Below are 15,001 nucleotides of genomic sequence, written 5' to 3'. Positions count from 1 at the left end.
CAAGCACACAAACACAAGCACACACACAAGCAAGCACACACACGTGCAAGCACACACACACAAGCACACTGCTCCACTCTTCCCACCAAATTGTATCTTTAATGACTCCTCTCTAGATCATAATATACCTTTCAGAATCCAACTCTGGGTGGCACCAAGATCAGCAGAACCTCCATTTCCTCCTCTCTTTTCCCAAACCTTATTGCAAAAGCCCCACATGGGACCATGTCAGGGCTGCAAGTGAAGCCATTCAACTTTTTTCCCCCATCAAAAAAATGTGAGAACTACAATGTGCGTAAAGTGCATATAACATAAATGTTGTTTATATTTAATTTAATTTAATTTAATTTCTGAGACAGGGTCTCCTTCTGTTACCCACACTGGTCTCAGACTCCTGGCTCAAGTGATCCTCCTGTCTCTGCCTCCCAAAGTGTTGGGATTGCAGACATGAGCCACCTCACCTGGCCAGTTATTCAGTTGAATAATTATAAAGCAGATACCCATGTAAACATTGTTACAAAAGATTATTGCTAGCATCCCAGAAGCCCCAGTGTGCCCCTTTCCAATCATATTCCTCTCTCTAACCCTAATAGGTAACCACTACCCTGACTTTTGTAATGATTTTCTTGCTTTTAAAATGTAGTCCTGGCCTGGTCTGGTGGCTCATGCCTGTAATCCCATCATTCTGGAAAGCCAAGGCACATGAATAACCTGAAGTCATGAGTTTGAGACCAGCCCGTCCAACATGGCAAAACTCTGTCTCTACTAAAAATAGAAAAATTAGCTGGGCATGGTGGCAGGCACCTGTAATTCCAGCTACCCAGGAGGCTGAGGCAGGAGAATCCCTTGAACCCGGGAGGTGGAACTTGCAGTGAGCCAAGATCGCACCATTGAACTCCAGCCTGGGCAACAAGAACAAAATTCCGTCTCAAAAAATAAATAAAGCAATTCTCCTGCCTCAGCTTCCCAAGTAGATGGGATTATAGGCACCCACCACCATGCCTGGCTAATTTTTGTATTTTCAGTAGAGATGGGGTGTCGCCATATTGGCCAGGCTGGTCTCAAACTCCCGACTTCAGGTGATCCACCTGCCTCGACCTCCCGAGGTGCTGGGGTTACAGGTGTGAGCCACTGCACCTGGCATGTGTTTGATTTTTAATTTAGAACTCATGTATGTCTTGTCTATGTAAGTCAAACTAATGATGTGACACAAACTGTTGTGAAAAATGTTACTTTGAATGTAAGCATTTTTTCCAAAATCATTTATGTGTCTCAACTAATTCCTTCTATAAATCAGGAAGAAAACGATAAAACAATTCAACAGGAAAATGAACGAAGGACAGAAAACTCAGAGAAGAAACACAAATGTTCAATAAACATATAAAGATATTTAATTAAATTCATGAGTGATCAGAAAAATTCAAATTTGGATGGAATCCCTTTTATTCATCCATAACTTCAACAAAAATTTGGTGAATACCCAACAGTGAAAAGGTGTGGGGAAATGAATGCTGTCACATTCTGCTGACGATAGAGTCAGTTGGCACAACATTTTTGAGGACAATTAAAATGTTATATCTACATAGTCTTCACCCCAACTCTTCCATTTCTAGATATCTATGCTACAGGAATACTTGCCCACTAAGCATAAGCTCAACATTCATCAATGGGGAAATTATTAAATAAACTATGATACATCCATACTATGGATTATGCAGGAGTTTAAATGAATGGGGTGACCCTCTAAGTCCTAGGAAGGAAAGAAATTACGAAGTGAAAGAACATCATATAAGTGATACCATGAAGTGAAAGAATCAAGTTGCAAGATGTTACCCTTTATGAAAAGAAAAAAGATTTTAAAAACCACACAACAAATCTATTTTGTTTTATGTAAATATGTATGTAGGTAAATGGGGAAAAGTCTGGAAGCATGTATACTAAACACACAGTAGCATTACCTCAGGGATGAGGGAGTAGGGCACAAGGAGGGTTTTTGTTATACCTGTTATTGCATTTTTATACATTAAAAATAGAATCATGGGCTGGGGGTGGTGGCTCATGCCTATAATATGAGCACTTTAGGAGGCCAAGGTGAGAGGATCACTTGAGCCCAGGAGCTCAAGACCAGCCTAAGCAGCATAGGAAGACCCCGTCTCTACAAAAAATACAAAATTAGGTGGGCGTGGTGGCATGCACCTGTGGTCCCAGCTGCTTGGGAGGCTGAGATGGGAGGATCATTTGTGCCTGGGAGGTGAAGGCTGCAGTGAGATGTGATTATGCCACTGCACTCCAGCCCAGGGGACAAAGTAAGACCCTGTCTCTGAAAAAAAATAACGAGGAAAAAAAAGAATATAACCATGTATTATTTGTATGATAAAAAATAAATTTAAAGTGCTTCTTATTTTAGAGAGAGCCTACCAAATTTAATTTTAAAATAACCATAGGATTGCAATCCACAGAGGTTGATTTGGGGTATGGAGGGGAAATATCTTTTCTCAGAGGTATGGATCTCAAAATTCTGGACCAAGAAGGATCTTACAATGCAGTTAGTTTTTTGTCATATTTGGAGAGAATATACTCACAGTTTCTCAGTCCAACTGTATGCTTTCCATACATTTCCATCAATGTATGAAATATAGTTTCCTTGGAAATTTCTGTGAAGAAAGACAGTTTATATCCTTGAATAGGCAGGCAAAGAATGAACAGGATAAATAAAAGAATCATGGCAACCTTGTCGGGGATATTCAGAAACAGAAAATAACACCTGCTTTCTCATTTCCAGAGCTATCAGCTTCCCAGTTTGCACAATTCATCAAGAAATAATGCGGGGCCACTGGCACAAATGATGAGGCATCTCCCGGAAGCTTAACTTCCTATCCATCCCATTTCTTGGACAGACGATGCCAGTTAATTACTTTGAATGTTAAGTATTTTATCCAAAAGCACTTATGTGTCTAAACAAACTCCTACAAATCAACACAAAAATGGTAAATAATTCAACAGAAAAATGGGCATAAGCTTATCTTTATCGATAAATAAGTAGAAAGAAACCCTATGCCAGGTAACACCAAAGCTTTGCCCTCTGTTGAAACATCCTAGGCTTTTTCTTTCCACTCTTATTACAACTGATCTGATTTAGCCCCTTCACACTTTACTCCTACATTTTGCTAGACCTTTCTATTTCACCTCCCTGAAATAAGCTTTTCCTTTTGGGCACTCTACATATGGATTCTAAAATAATCCTTTGCATGTCTATACTTGAACATAAAGCAAAAAAATAAAATAAAATAAAATAATCTTCCTGTTTTAATCATTTAATCTCTCTTGCTTGGAAACTTTCGATGGCTTTCCATACCTCATTGTGTACCCTTTAAGACCCAAGTAAACTTTTAGCTTATCCATGTAGCTTTCCCTGATCTCCACACCTCAAGGACCACAGATTCTGGTAAATTCTAGCACCGATGGTATGCATTATCTTTTAGGAATTAATTATATACACCGCCCTTTTTATGCCTATTCTCTTTCTTCCCTCCTATCATTTTAATGTTCTGTAGACAATAGCATACTTGGTCCTGGGTTTGACACAAAATGAGTGCTACATATAAAAAGCCAGGGACAAAGATGAGTTCTGGACATAACTAAAGGACAGAGTAATCATGTTAACAGCCAACACTCCTACATATGCTAGGCACTGATGAAGTGTTTCATATATTCACTCACCTAAATTTCACAACAATCCTATGAAATGGTAACTAGCATAATCCCCAGTTTAAAAGTGAGGAAATTGAGTCACAGAGCAGAATAACTTGCTCTGGATCACCAAGCTAATAAACAGACCTGGGTTCAAACCCAGGCAGCCTGGCTCCAGAATCAACTCTTAACCACTTAGAGCATCATCACTGAGATCGGGAGAGTGACAGGCTGCTGTAAAGAGGGTGAAGTGGGCCAGGTGCGGTGGCTCACGCCTGTAATCCCAGCACTTTGGGAGGCTAAGGTGGGTGGATCACCTGAGGTCAGGAGGTCAAGACCAGCCTGACCAACATGGAGAAACCCCGTCTCTACTAAAAATACAAAAAATGTTTTTTGTGTGTTGCCAGGTGTGGTGGCGCATGCCTGTAATCCCAGCAACTCAGGAGGCTGAGGCAGGAGAATCACTTGAACCCGGGAGATGGAGGTTGCGGTGAGCCAAGACCGTGCCATTGCACTCCAGCCTGTGCAACAAGAGCAAAACTCTGTCTCAAAAAAAAAAAAAAAAAAAGAGGGTGAAGCGAAAATAGGAGCAGAGCAGCGGTTAAGCAATGATGTGATGGGGTAAATAAGAACGGATAAGAAAACGAGGAAGAGCAAAAGACTGGAGAAAAAGTAAAAGACTGGAGAATGGGTCTAACATTAAAGGAGAATGAGGAGAAGGGAGAATTGACAAGCAAAGGTGAAAGCGGAAAGTCACTTGTCAGTATGGCTTGGGGAGATAAAGAAGGCCCAGGAAGGCCTCCAGGAAAAGGCTGCCATGTCAGGCAAGACACAGAGGATGATTGAGGAAAGGTGATTCTTACAAGGTGGTGAAGATGCCATTGTAGGTGTCGGGCTCTGGCACAGGCACTTGGCGGAGCCTCTGCTTTGGGCTGAGACCAACACATGACAGAGTCTCATCTCCGCAGGTGCAGAGCTCACATATGTTGGTGCTTGTGGAGGCCTTCTGTTCCTCTGGTGCAGTTTCAGACTGCACCAATGAATCCTGCGAAGATTCTAACTTTGTAGGTGGACCTGTGACTTCAGTCAGGCTTCGATGCAGAGTCTGAACCTGGTCTGGATGAGGAGCTCTAGTCTTCTCCAGGGCTGTGGAATGTCCAATCTCTGTAGTGGGTTCTGGAGTTATGGCAAGCCCCAGGTCTGGAGGCTGAGCTGAGGTTTCCTCCGTGGTTGGAGACGGTTTAACCTCTGTAGTAGGCTCTGTAGTTATGCTAAGCTCCAGGTCCAGAGGTTGAACTATGGCTTCAGTCAGGTGTGAAAGCTGAGCCTGACCCTTGTCTGAAGGTGGAAGTGTCACCTCAGGGTGTTCTGGAGGAGGAGCTGTAGTCGTCAGGGCTGTAGAAGATTCAACCTCTGTTGTGGATTCTGGAGTGATGGTAAGCCCCAGATCCAAAGGTTGAACTGTGGCTTCAGTCAGGTGTGACTGCTGAGTCTGAACCTGGTCTGGATGTGGAAGTGTCACCTTAAGGTGCTTTGGAGGAACTATAGTCCTCTTCAGGGGTGTAGAATGTCCAAACTCCATAGTGGGTTCTGGAGTGATGGTAAGTCCCAGGTCCAAAGGTTGAACTGTAATGCTGGGTGACATTGGATGCTGAGCTTGATCCTGACCTGGTGTTGGAATTTTTACCTCTTGATATAGTACAAGTTGTTGTAGAACTTTCTTAGGAGGCTGAGTTGGGGTCTTCTGCATGGTTGGAGAAAGTTCAACCTCTGTCGTTGATTCTGGAATGATGGTAAGTCCCAGGTCCAAAGGTTGAACAGTGACACTGGGCAATGTTGAATTCTGAGCTGGATCCTGGCCTGGTGTTGGGACTGTCACCTCATAATGAGCTGGAGGTTGAGCTGCAACTTCCTTAGGTGGCTCTGGAAGCTGAACTGGGACCATTTGCTGCCTTGAAGGTTCTACCTCCCTAGGGGACTCTGGAGCCTGAACTGTGGCCTCCTGCTGGGTCAGAGAAGGTTCTGCCTCCTCAGGGGGCTCTGGAATCTGAGCTGGAACCTCCTGCTGAGTTACAGATGGTTCTACCTCCTGAGGGAACCCTGGAGGCAAAGATGGGGCCATCTGCTGGGTCAGAGAGGGTTCTATCACCATAGCGGGGTCTGAAGACTGAGCAGGGACTGCCTGCTGGACTGGAGAGGATTCTACCTCTTTAGGTGGCTCTAAAAGCCGAGTTGGGGCCTGCTGTAGACTGGAGATGGTTCAACCTTCTCAGGTGGCTCTGATGGCTGAGCCCACTGTGGTGGAGGACTGACCTCTTCAGTGGACTTCCGAGGATGACCTGAGGCTTCCTGCTGGGTTGCAGATGGTTCAACCTCCTTAGGGGGCTCTGGTGGCTCAGCTGGGAACTCTTCTGGACTGGAGAAGGTTCTGCCTCCTTAGGGGGATCTGGAGTCTGAGCTGTGGCCTCTTGGTGGACTGGAGATTCAATCTTCTCAGGAGAATGCAGAGGTGGGGAAGGGAGATCAGGCTGGGTTAAAGAAAAGTCAGCCTGCTCAGTGGGAATAGAAGGGTTGTCCTGCTGGACTGGAGAAGGTTCTACCCCCATAGTGACTGCTGTAGGTTTGGTAAGCTCCCTGTCTAGATCTAGATATGACACATCTGGAGGTGAACCTATTGCTTCATCATCCATTGAACTTACAAAGTCTGAGGAGAGCTGAGTTGGAGGCTTAGTTGTAGGCTCTTTATGGACTGGAGGAGTTTCATAATTTTCAGGTCTATTTAGCTGCTGAATTATAATGTCTTGCTGGTCTTTCAAATGTTGAAACTGCTCAGGGGACATTAAGGGCTGAGCTGGGGCCTCCTGCTGGGTTAGAGAAGACTCACCCTCCTCAGCGGTCTGTGGATGCTCAGCTGCAGCCTCCTGCTGGGTTGGAGCGGTGTTCTCTTTATTAATAGGTTCTGGAGATTGAACTGAAGTTTCCTGTTGAATTTGTAAATGTCCAGCCTCTTCTGATGACTCTGGAGGCAGAGGTGGGCACCAGTGCTGGATGGCGGGAGGTTCTACATTACCTGGACCTGAGAGCTGAGCTGTAGCCTCCTGGTGGACTGGAGAAGTTTCCACCTCTGCACTAGGCTCTGTTGCTATAGTGAGCTGCACGTCTGGAGGCTTAACAGAGACATTGGGAAAATCTGAATGCTGAGTTTCATGGTAACCTGAAGGTGAAACTGGGACTTCATGATGTTCTGGGGGTTGAGCTGGGGTCTCCTGCTGGGTTGGAGAAGATTCAACCTCCCCAGAAGACTCAGAAGGCTGAGCTAGCTGCTCCTGCTCACTGGGGGAAAGTTCAGGCTCTATAGGAGGACCTGGAGGCTCAGTTGGGGCCTCCTCTTGGATTGCAGATGGTTCCATCTCTTCTGGAGGCTGAGCTGGGGTCTCCTGTTGGGCTGGAGAAGATTCAACCTCTCCAGAAGACTCAGAAGACTGAGCTGGCTGCTCCTGTTCACTGGGGGAAAGTTCAAGCTCCATAGGAGGACCTGGAGGCTCAGTTGGGGCCTCCTGTTGGGTTGCAGAAGGTGCCACCTCCTCTGGAGGCTGAATTGGGGCCTCCTGCTGGGCTTGGGAAGATTCTGTCTCATTTTTGGGCTCTGAAGTCACGGTAACTTCCACATCTGCAGGTTTCACTGTAACGTTGGGCAAGTTATAATGAGCTTGATCCTTACCTGGAGGTTGAACTGTCACTTCATGATTCAGTGGAGTTTGAGCTAGACTCTCCATAGAGGACTCTGGAGGCAGAGCTGGGGCCTTCTGCTGGGTTGAAGGTTCTACCTCCTGAGGGAGCAGTGGAAGCTGCGCTGGGGCTTCTTCCTGGAGTGAAGAGGACTGGATGTCTTCAAGGGTCTCTGGATTTTGAGTTTCGGGCTCTAGATGGAATTGAGAAAGTCCAACTTGCTCAGGAGGCCCTGGAGGCTCATCTGCGTTCACCCAGAGTTCTGGAGGCAGGCTGCCGGAATACAGTGTGTCCATACTCAAATATTCATCTGCAAAGTTTGTTTCTGACGCTGAGGTTTGTATAATTGGTGCGGAATCCCAACAATCTTAGCAAGGCTCCAACGCTCAGCTAGATCTTTCTTCAAGTTCTTTGGAAAAACAACAAATTTGGTTGGTTTTGAAACCTTACTGTCTAGCGGAACAAGTATTTCATCTGCCTGATGACCTTCAGCCTGATTTAGATCTGCAGTTTGAAACTTACTTTTGAGGCGAGGAAGCTGAACTAGGGTCTGGTTCTGATCCCTGTCCAGCAGTGGAACCACCTCTGGGAGCCTTTCTTCTGGAGTCCGCTTGTCATTTAAATCCTGATGTGCAGCCAAGAACTGCTCTGGCCCCAGGGGCAGCTCTCCAGCTGAATCCATATCCAGGAATGGAACCAAATTTTCATCTGATTCCTGGGGCAGGGCTGACACCTGTGAGGAAGCAGAGGGCCCCAGGTAATCAAAGTCCCCCGGGGCTGCTGGGGGAGCAGGTGCATGAGGAGATTCCCATGGGAGATGGGAGGAGCGGGAAGACCAGGGCTCAGGTGACCCCAGGGGTTAGAGGTCAGCTGGAGCGGGTCCTTGACCAACACCAGAGGTGGAGCCTCTTTGACTAGTAGACACAATAATTGCCACTAGGAGACACAATAGCTGCCACGTAAGGAGGGGCCATGGGCCCCAGAAACGCAGCCAGGACATGACACATGCTAGTGCCGTGCACTGATTGGGAGCCATTCTGGCAGCCCTGAGATGCTCATGCCCCTTATAAGCGTGCGCCCCACCCTGTCTTTATGACACCTTTATTTATGCCACATTTATTTGGCTCGGGTCCAGATCTGCTCCATTTTACCATGGCAATCTTATGTCACAATCTCGCTCAAGTGATCCTCCCACCTCAGCCTCCTGAGTAGCTGGGACTACAGGATGTGCCACCACACCCAGCTGATTTTTGTGTTTTTTGTAGAGACAGAGTCTCCCTATGATGTCCAGGCTGGTCTCAAACTCCTGGGCTCAAGTGATCCTCCCACCTCAGTGTCCCAAATTGCTGGGATTACAGGGATGAGCCACCATGCCCAGCCAATCCAGCCATCTTGCAGCCAATCCTCCAGCCCCAATTAAGCCTTCAGATGACTACAGCCCCAGTTAGTATCTTGACTACAAACTCATGACAGATCCTAAGCTAGAACCACTCTTCTAAGCTGCTCCTGAATTCCTAACCCATATACAGTATGTGAGATCATAAACACTTAGTGTTGTTTTAGGCCTCAAATTTTGGAGCAATTTATTATGCAGCAATAGGTGACTAAAACACACAATAAAATTGCTGTCATTACTATTATAAAGTACTTCTTGATTTTGAGCTGAAATCCACTTTCTTGTAATCACCACCCTCTCTTCCAGTTCCGTCTTTTTGGGCCACCTAGAAAAAATACAATCTCTCTTCCTCATGGTCAAAATGTTTGGTGCCAGTTTTCATGCCAACAATTTAATTCATCAGACATTTGAAGAGTGATCACTGTGCCAGGCAGTAGGCATGCAAAGATAAGTAGGACGAGGTCCCTGCCTAGCCATACACTCAAAACATTCTTCCACAGGAGGTGTGCTGTAATGAAGGGACCTGACTCCCGGTGCAGGAGAAGGAGGTCCAAATGCAGGTGTGGCTGGTTCTGCTTACAGAGGTGAGGGAAGGCTTCTCAGAAGAGGTGGCAGGTGCTGAGGCCTAAGGGATGAATAGGCCTTCTCCAGGATGACAGGAGGGGAAGGACTAACAAGCAGAAGCTGCAGGCAGAAGACCACCCTGACACTAACCACTTTCTTCCGCAGGGCACACATCTCCTCTCCTCTTGTCCAACTTTTGAGTCCTCACCCAACCCCTCCCAATCTTGGTAACTCCACTCAGAACACACCCTTTCCTGTCACATGATGGCATCTAGAGGGAGCCAGCCCTCCTCCAGGGTGGTCCGGCCAGTGTGGAGTGGAGTTGGCCGTCACCTTTCTTTTTCTGGAAGCTCCGTTTGGTCCAGACTTGTCTGAGGTTTTTTGGCCTCCACATCCTTCAGCAGACTCATGCTGGGCCTGCAGGCATCTGGACTGCAAAGTCATTTTTCACACGTGCTCCTGGGAAACCACATCTCTTCGTACTTTGTACTTCTGCTGTTGTTTTGTTCTACAATTTTTCATGGGTGTTTTGAAGTTCAATAATTTGATCTATGCAAACTGCTCATCTCAGCTCCTGGTTGGCAGGGGCCTTGTGGAAGCAAATTGAGCCACCAAAAGAATCCAATTTAGAACACGCCCTGGAAACAGAAACCGTCTGTCATTCTAAGGCCATTGTGGTTGGGAGTGATTCAGACTCATTGCAGCTCCTTCCAGCCTTCAAAGATCTCACCGGATAAGAGCCTGGCTTGGATTTGAAGACACCTTCTATGAAGGAAAGGCTTTGGCAGGGGGTGAGTGGGGTGGGCTGTGATACTTTGTAGGAGCTGAGCACAGACGGAAGGAAATTGGAAGGGGATGTTTGTCTGGCTCCCACCTTCCCCCGTCAGGGAGAATCAGGCCATTGTCTAGGTAGAACTCTTGGCTTGTTTATCTTCTCAGACCCAGCTTAGAACAAGGTTTCACTCAGTTTTCTTTCCACCCAAAAAATGACCACAGGAAAGAGTGACTTGCGTTTGCTAAGTGTCCAGTCCGTACTCTCCGTTCCCATTTCTCTGCCTCTTTCTCCCATTATCGGCTTCTAACAGAAAATAAGAAGAGCAAGCTTCCCTTTGGTCCCATCAAAGATAACATGTAGACATTCATTCATGCGTTCATTCCTTTAACTAGCATTTATTGGGTTCCTACTATGTTCCCAGCATTGTTATTGGTACTGGGGACCCTAGTATAAAAGACACAATCCCTGCTGTCAAGAGGTCACAGTTCTGGAAGGAACCCAGCGGTACTGGCAGCAGCGCTAGTGGGGAATGGGAGCACATAGAAGAGGCATTTGACTCAGCTTTGGAAAGAATTGGAAAAGGCTTTAAAGTAGAGTAAAAGTTTGCCAGAAAGAATAATCGTTATTACAGCTTTTTAAAAGCGTCTTCTACATGCCAAGCACTGTGCTAAAATCTCCCTATATATATTGTTTTATTTTAATCCTCACAACTCTAAGAGGTCACTACTGTAATTATTCCAACTTCACAAATGAAGAAAGTGAGATTTAGCAAGGTCGCCTTGGTGGGGCGTGGCTGCTCACACCTATAATCCCAGGATTTGGGAAGCCGAGGCAGGAGGATCACTTGAGTTTAGGGGTTCGAGGCCAGCTTGGGCAACATAGTGAGTCCCCTGTCTCTACAAAAAGAAAAAAAAAATAGCTGGATATGGTAGCATGCACTTGTGGACCTAGCTACTTGGGAGGCTGAGGTGGGAGGATGGCTTGAGCCCGGGAGGTTGAGGCTGCAGTGAGCCGTGATCATGCCATTGCACTCTAGTCTGGGTGACAGAGCGAGACCCTGTCTCAAATAAATAAATAAATAGGCTGGGCACGTGACTCAGGCCTGTAATCCCAGCACTTTGGGAGGCCAAGGCAGGTGTATTGCTTGAGGTCAGGCATTCAAGACCATCCTGACCAAAATGGTGAAACCCCATCTCTACTAAAAATACAAAAATTAGCTGGGCATGGTGGCACATGCCTGTAGTCCCAGATACTCAGGAGGCTGAAGAAGGAGATTCACTTGAACCCAGGAGGCAGAGGTTGCACTAAGCCAAGCTCGCATCACTGCACTCCAGCCTGGGTGACAGAGTGACACACTGTCTCAAAAAAATACTAATAATAAATAAATAAATAAATAAATAAATAAAGTCAACCTGCTCACCTCTTCACTAAGAATGAATAGCAGAAATGAGAAATAGATGCAGCTTTTCCTGACTGTGTAGCCCATTCTCTTACCCAAGGCTGCTATTTACAGTCGTGCAGGTTGTACATTGCACAATTCCAATGCTGGCCCTGCACTCAATAAGCCATTATAGATGGGAAGGGTATCCAGGCAGAAGGGGCCTACTTTGCAGAAATATGAAAAAGCAACCTATATTCAGGGAACTGACCCCATACAGAGGCTACAGAACTCCTTGAAGATGGGCAGCTCCTCTGCACCTCCAGTGATTGTTTACAGAACTGACCGATAGTGTCTTGGGAGAGCTCCTGGGGTTTTGCATTTGTTTTTTGTTTGTTTGTGTTTGTTTTGCTTTTGAGACAGGGTCTTGCTCTGTCACCCAGGCTAGAGGGCAGTGGTGCAATGACAGCTCACTGCAACCTTGGCCTCCCAGGCTCAAGCTATTCTCCCACCTCAGCCTGCAGAGTAACTGGGACTACAGGCATGTACCACCACACTCAGCTAATTTTTATTTTTATTTTTGTAGAAATGGGGGGTCTCACTATGTTGCCCAGGCTAGTCTGTAACTCCTGGCTTTAAGCGACCCTGCTGCCATGGCCTCCCAAAGTGCTGGGATTACAGGCATAGCCACCGTGCCAGGCCAGGCTTTGCATTTGGTGTAGAGACCCAATCCTTCCTTCTTACAGACCTATGGAGCTCTCAGCAGGATGTGCATATTTCTGAACTGTTGACCATGCAAACATTCAAGCACAGAGGACGCAGGAGGTCCTGAGTCTCCAAACTGCTCAGTGTCCTATGAATGGCCAATCAGTTTCTCATGCATAGGCACCAAACATAACCTGCCAAACAAGCCAGTTCAATATCTAAGCCACCCCAACTTCTTTGCAGAAGTCGTTTCAGTAGCAAAGAATGGTCTGAGAAAAATAGGCACACCCAGGGTGAATGCCTACAACACTCCAGGTGCTCAGCAAACGTGATCTCTTCCACTCTCACAGCTTTATGAGACATCATCTTTCATTTTGCTGATGAGGAAACTGAGGTGCAGGGATCAAGTAACTTACCTAGGTTACGTGTGCAACAAGCAGCCACGATTCTCACCAGAATCTTTCTAGTGCCACAGCCTCTATGCTTCTATCCTAATGTCGGCTCTCAAAAGGTACCCGGAAAAGGGCAGGAAACAGCTTATATGGCTCCTAAAATGCCTGACAGCATGTATGTGGCAGAGTCTCTCTCTACTTTTTTTTTTTTTTTTTTTTTTTGAGACGGAGTCTCACTCTGTCACCCAGGCTGGAGTGCAGTGGCACAATCTTGGCTCACTGCACATTCCACCTCCCGGGTTCATGCCATTCTCCTGCCTCAGCCTCCCGAGTAGCTGGGACTACAGGCACCCGCCACCACGCCCAGCTAATTTTTTGTATTTTTAGGAGAGACGGGGTTTCACAGTGTTAGCCAGGATGGTCTCGATCTCCTGACCTCGTGATCTGCCCGCCTCGGCCTCCTAAAGTGCTGGGATTACAGGCGTGAGCCACCGCACCCAACCCTCTACTAAGGTACCCAGAAAAGGGCAGGAAACAGCTTATATGGTTCCTAAAGTGCCTGAGAGCATGTATGTGGCAGAATCTCTCTCTATTTTTAATTTAATGTATTTTTCTAGAACCTATGTCATCAATCTCAGAGCTCAGAGACCCCTCCTCAGGTGGAGAGGCTGCTTCCAGACATCATTCCACCACAGCCTTTTCTCACTGTGCAATAGTTTGGTGTTGACAGAGTAGAATAAATTATTAAATGCTTTTCTGGAATTGATTTGACTCCAAGGGTCTTTGTGTTAAAATAATTTCCTATATCAAATAGGGTTCTTGGTTGTGCCTGACTCTGACTAACTTAAGGGGGGTAGGGAGTAGAACTTATTGGAAAGATACAGAGCGAGAAAGAGTCTTTTTAAAAAAATGCTGTAATAATAGGGACGAGAACCAGGGTGGCTCTGGGGAAGGAAGTCACAGAAGTTAAAGGTTGGTTCTTCAGGATGTCATTATCAGGATGTTTCAGCTCTGGCTCCTTTCTGCCCTTATTCACACACCCAGCTAGAGTTCGAGTTACCCTCCACACCATGGCACACAGAGAACAAGACATCATGCCTGACAATTCCCCTAAAGCTTCAAGCAAAGAGTAAGGGGCAATCTCTAAAGCAAAATCAAGGTAATGCTACATGGAGAAAGGGAAATAGATCTGGCACTCTGACAGCATTTGTTTTTGCTTGACCAGGTTCTACTGAGGCAGGTAATGCAAGCTGGGCATGTGAATAAGGGCAGAAAAAAGCAGGAGCTGATATAACCTGAGAGCAGTCTTTCTCCAAGAATGTTCAACTAAATTATTTCTTTTCTTTCTTCTTCTTCTTTTTTTTTTTTTTTTGTTTTTGAGACAGAGTCTTGCTCTGTCACCCAGGCTGGATTGTAATGGCATGATCTTAGCTCACTGCAACCTCTGCCTCCCAGGTTCAAGCGATTCTCCTGCCTCAGCCTCTCAAGTAGCTGGGATTACAGGCATGTGCCACCACATCCACCTAAGTTTTGTATTTTAGTAGTGACAGGGTTTTACTATATTGGCCAGGCTAGTCTCAAACTTCTGGCCTCAAGTGATCCACCCATCTCAGCCTCCCAAAGTGCTGGAATTATAGGCATGAGCCACCAAGCCAGGCCCAGGCTAAATTATTTCAATTTAATGTACTGGAGGTTTGAAAATTAATACTTAAAAAGAAACTTGTCTAATGGTTCAGAGTTTCAGTTTGTAACGATAAAAACGTTCTGGAGATGGATGGTGGTGATGGTTACACAACAATGTGAGTGTACTTAATGTCACTGAACCACACATTTAAAAATGGTTAATATGGTAAATTTTATGTTATGTATATTTTACCACTATTTGAAAAATCACAACAACCTTAAGAAAGAGAGAAAGTTACTAAATGATATGTGGTATCCTGGAAAAGAATACAATCTATAGTTTAGTTAATATCATTGTACCAATGTTAATGTCTTAATTTTGATAAATGTGTCATAGCTATATAAGATTTTTAACATTAGGGCAAACTGGGTTCAAAGTATATGGGGGCCAGGCATGGTGGCTCATGCCTGTAATCTCAGCACTTTGGGAGGCTGAGGCGGGCAGATCATTTGAGATCAGGAGTTCGAGACCAGCCTGGCCAACATGGTGAAGCCCCGTTTCTACTAAAAATTCAAAAATTAGCTGGGCATGGTGGTACACGCCTGTAATCCCAGCTACTCGGAGGCTGAGGCAGGAGGATCACTTGAACCTGGAAGGCAGAGGTTGCAGTGAGCAGAGATTGTGCCACCAGACTCCAGCCTGAGGAACACAGCAAGACTCTGTCTCAGAAAAAAGAAAAATAAAACAA

General features: G+C 45.9%; 1 pseudogene; it reads right to left on the bottom strand.

Moving 5' to 3' along the window:
• LOC100991242 (leucine-rich repeat-containing protein 37B-like) overlaps positions 1–9,648 on the bottom strand; it is a 423,125-nt pseudogene extending 413,477 nt beyond the window's left edge.
• Between the last annotated feature and the right edge of the window lie 5,353 nt (positions 9,649–15,001).

The sequence above is a fragment of the Pan paniscus genome, chromosome 19 (assembly GCF_029289425.2).
Source record: "Pan paniscus chromosome 19, NHGRI_mPanPan1-v2.0_pri, whole genome shotgun sequence".
NCBI lineage: Eukaryota > Metazoa > Chordata > Mammalia > Primates > Hominidae > Pan > Pan paniscus.
Note: the sequence above shows the minus strand (reverse complement) of the source record. Positions and strands in the feature narration are given on the sequence as shown.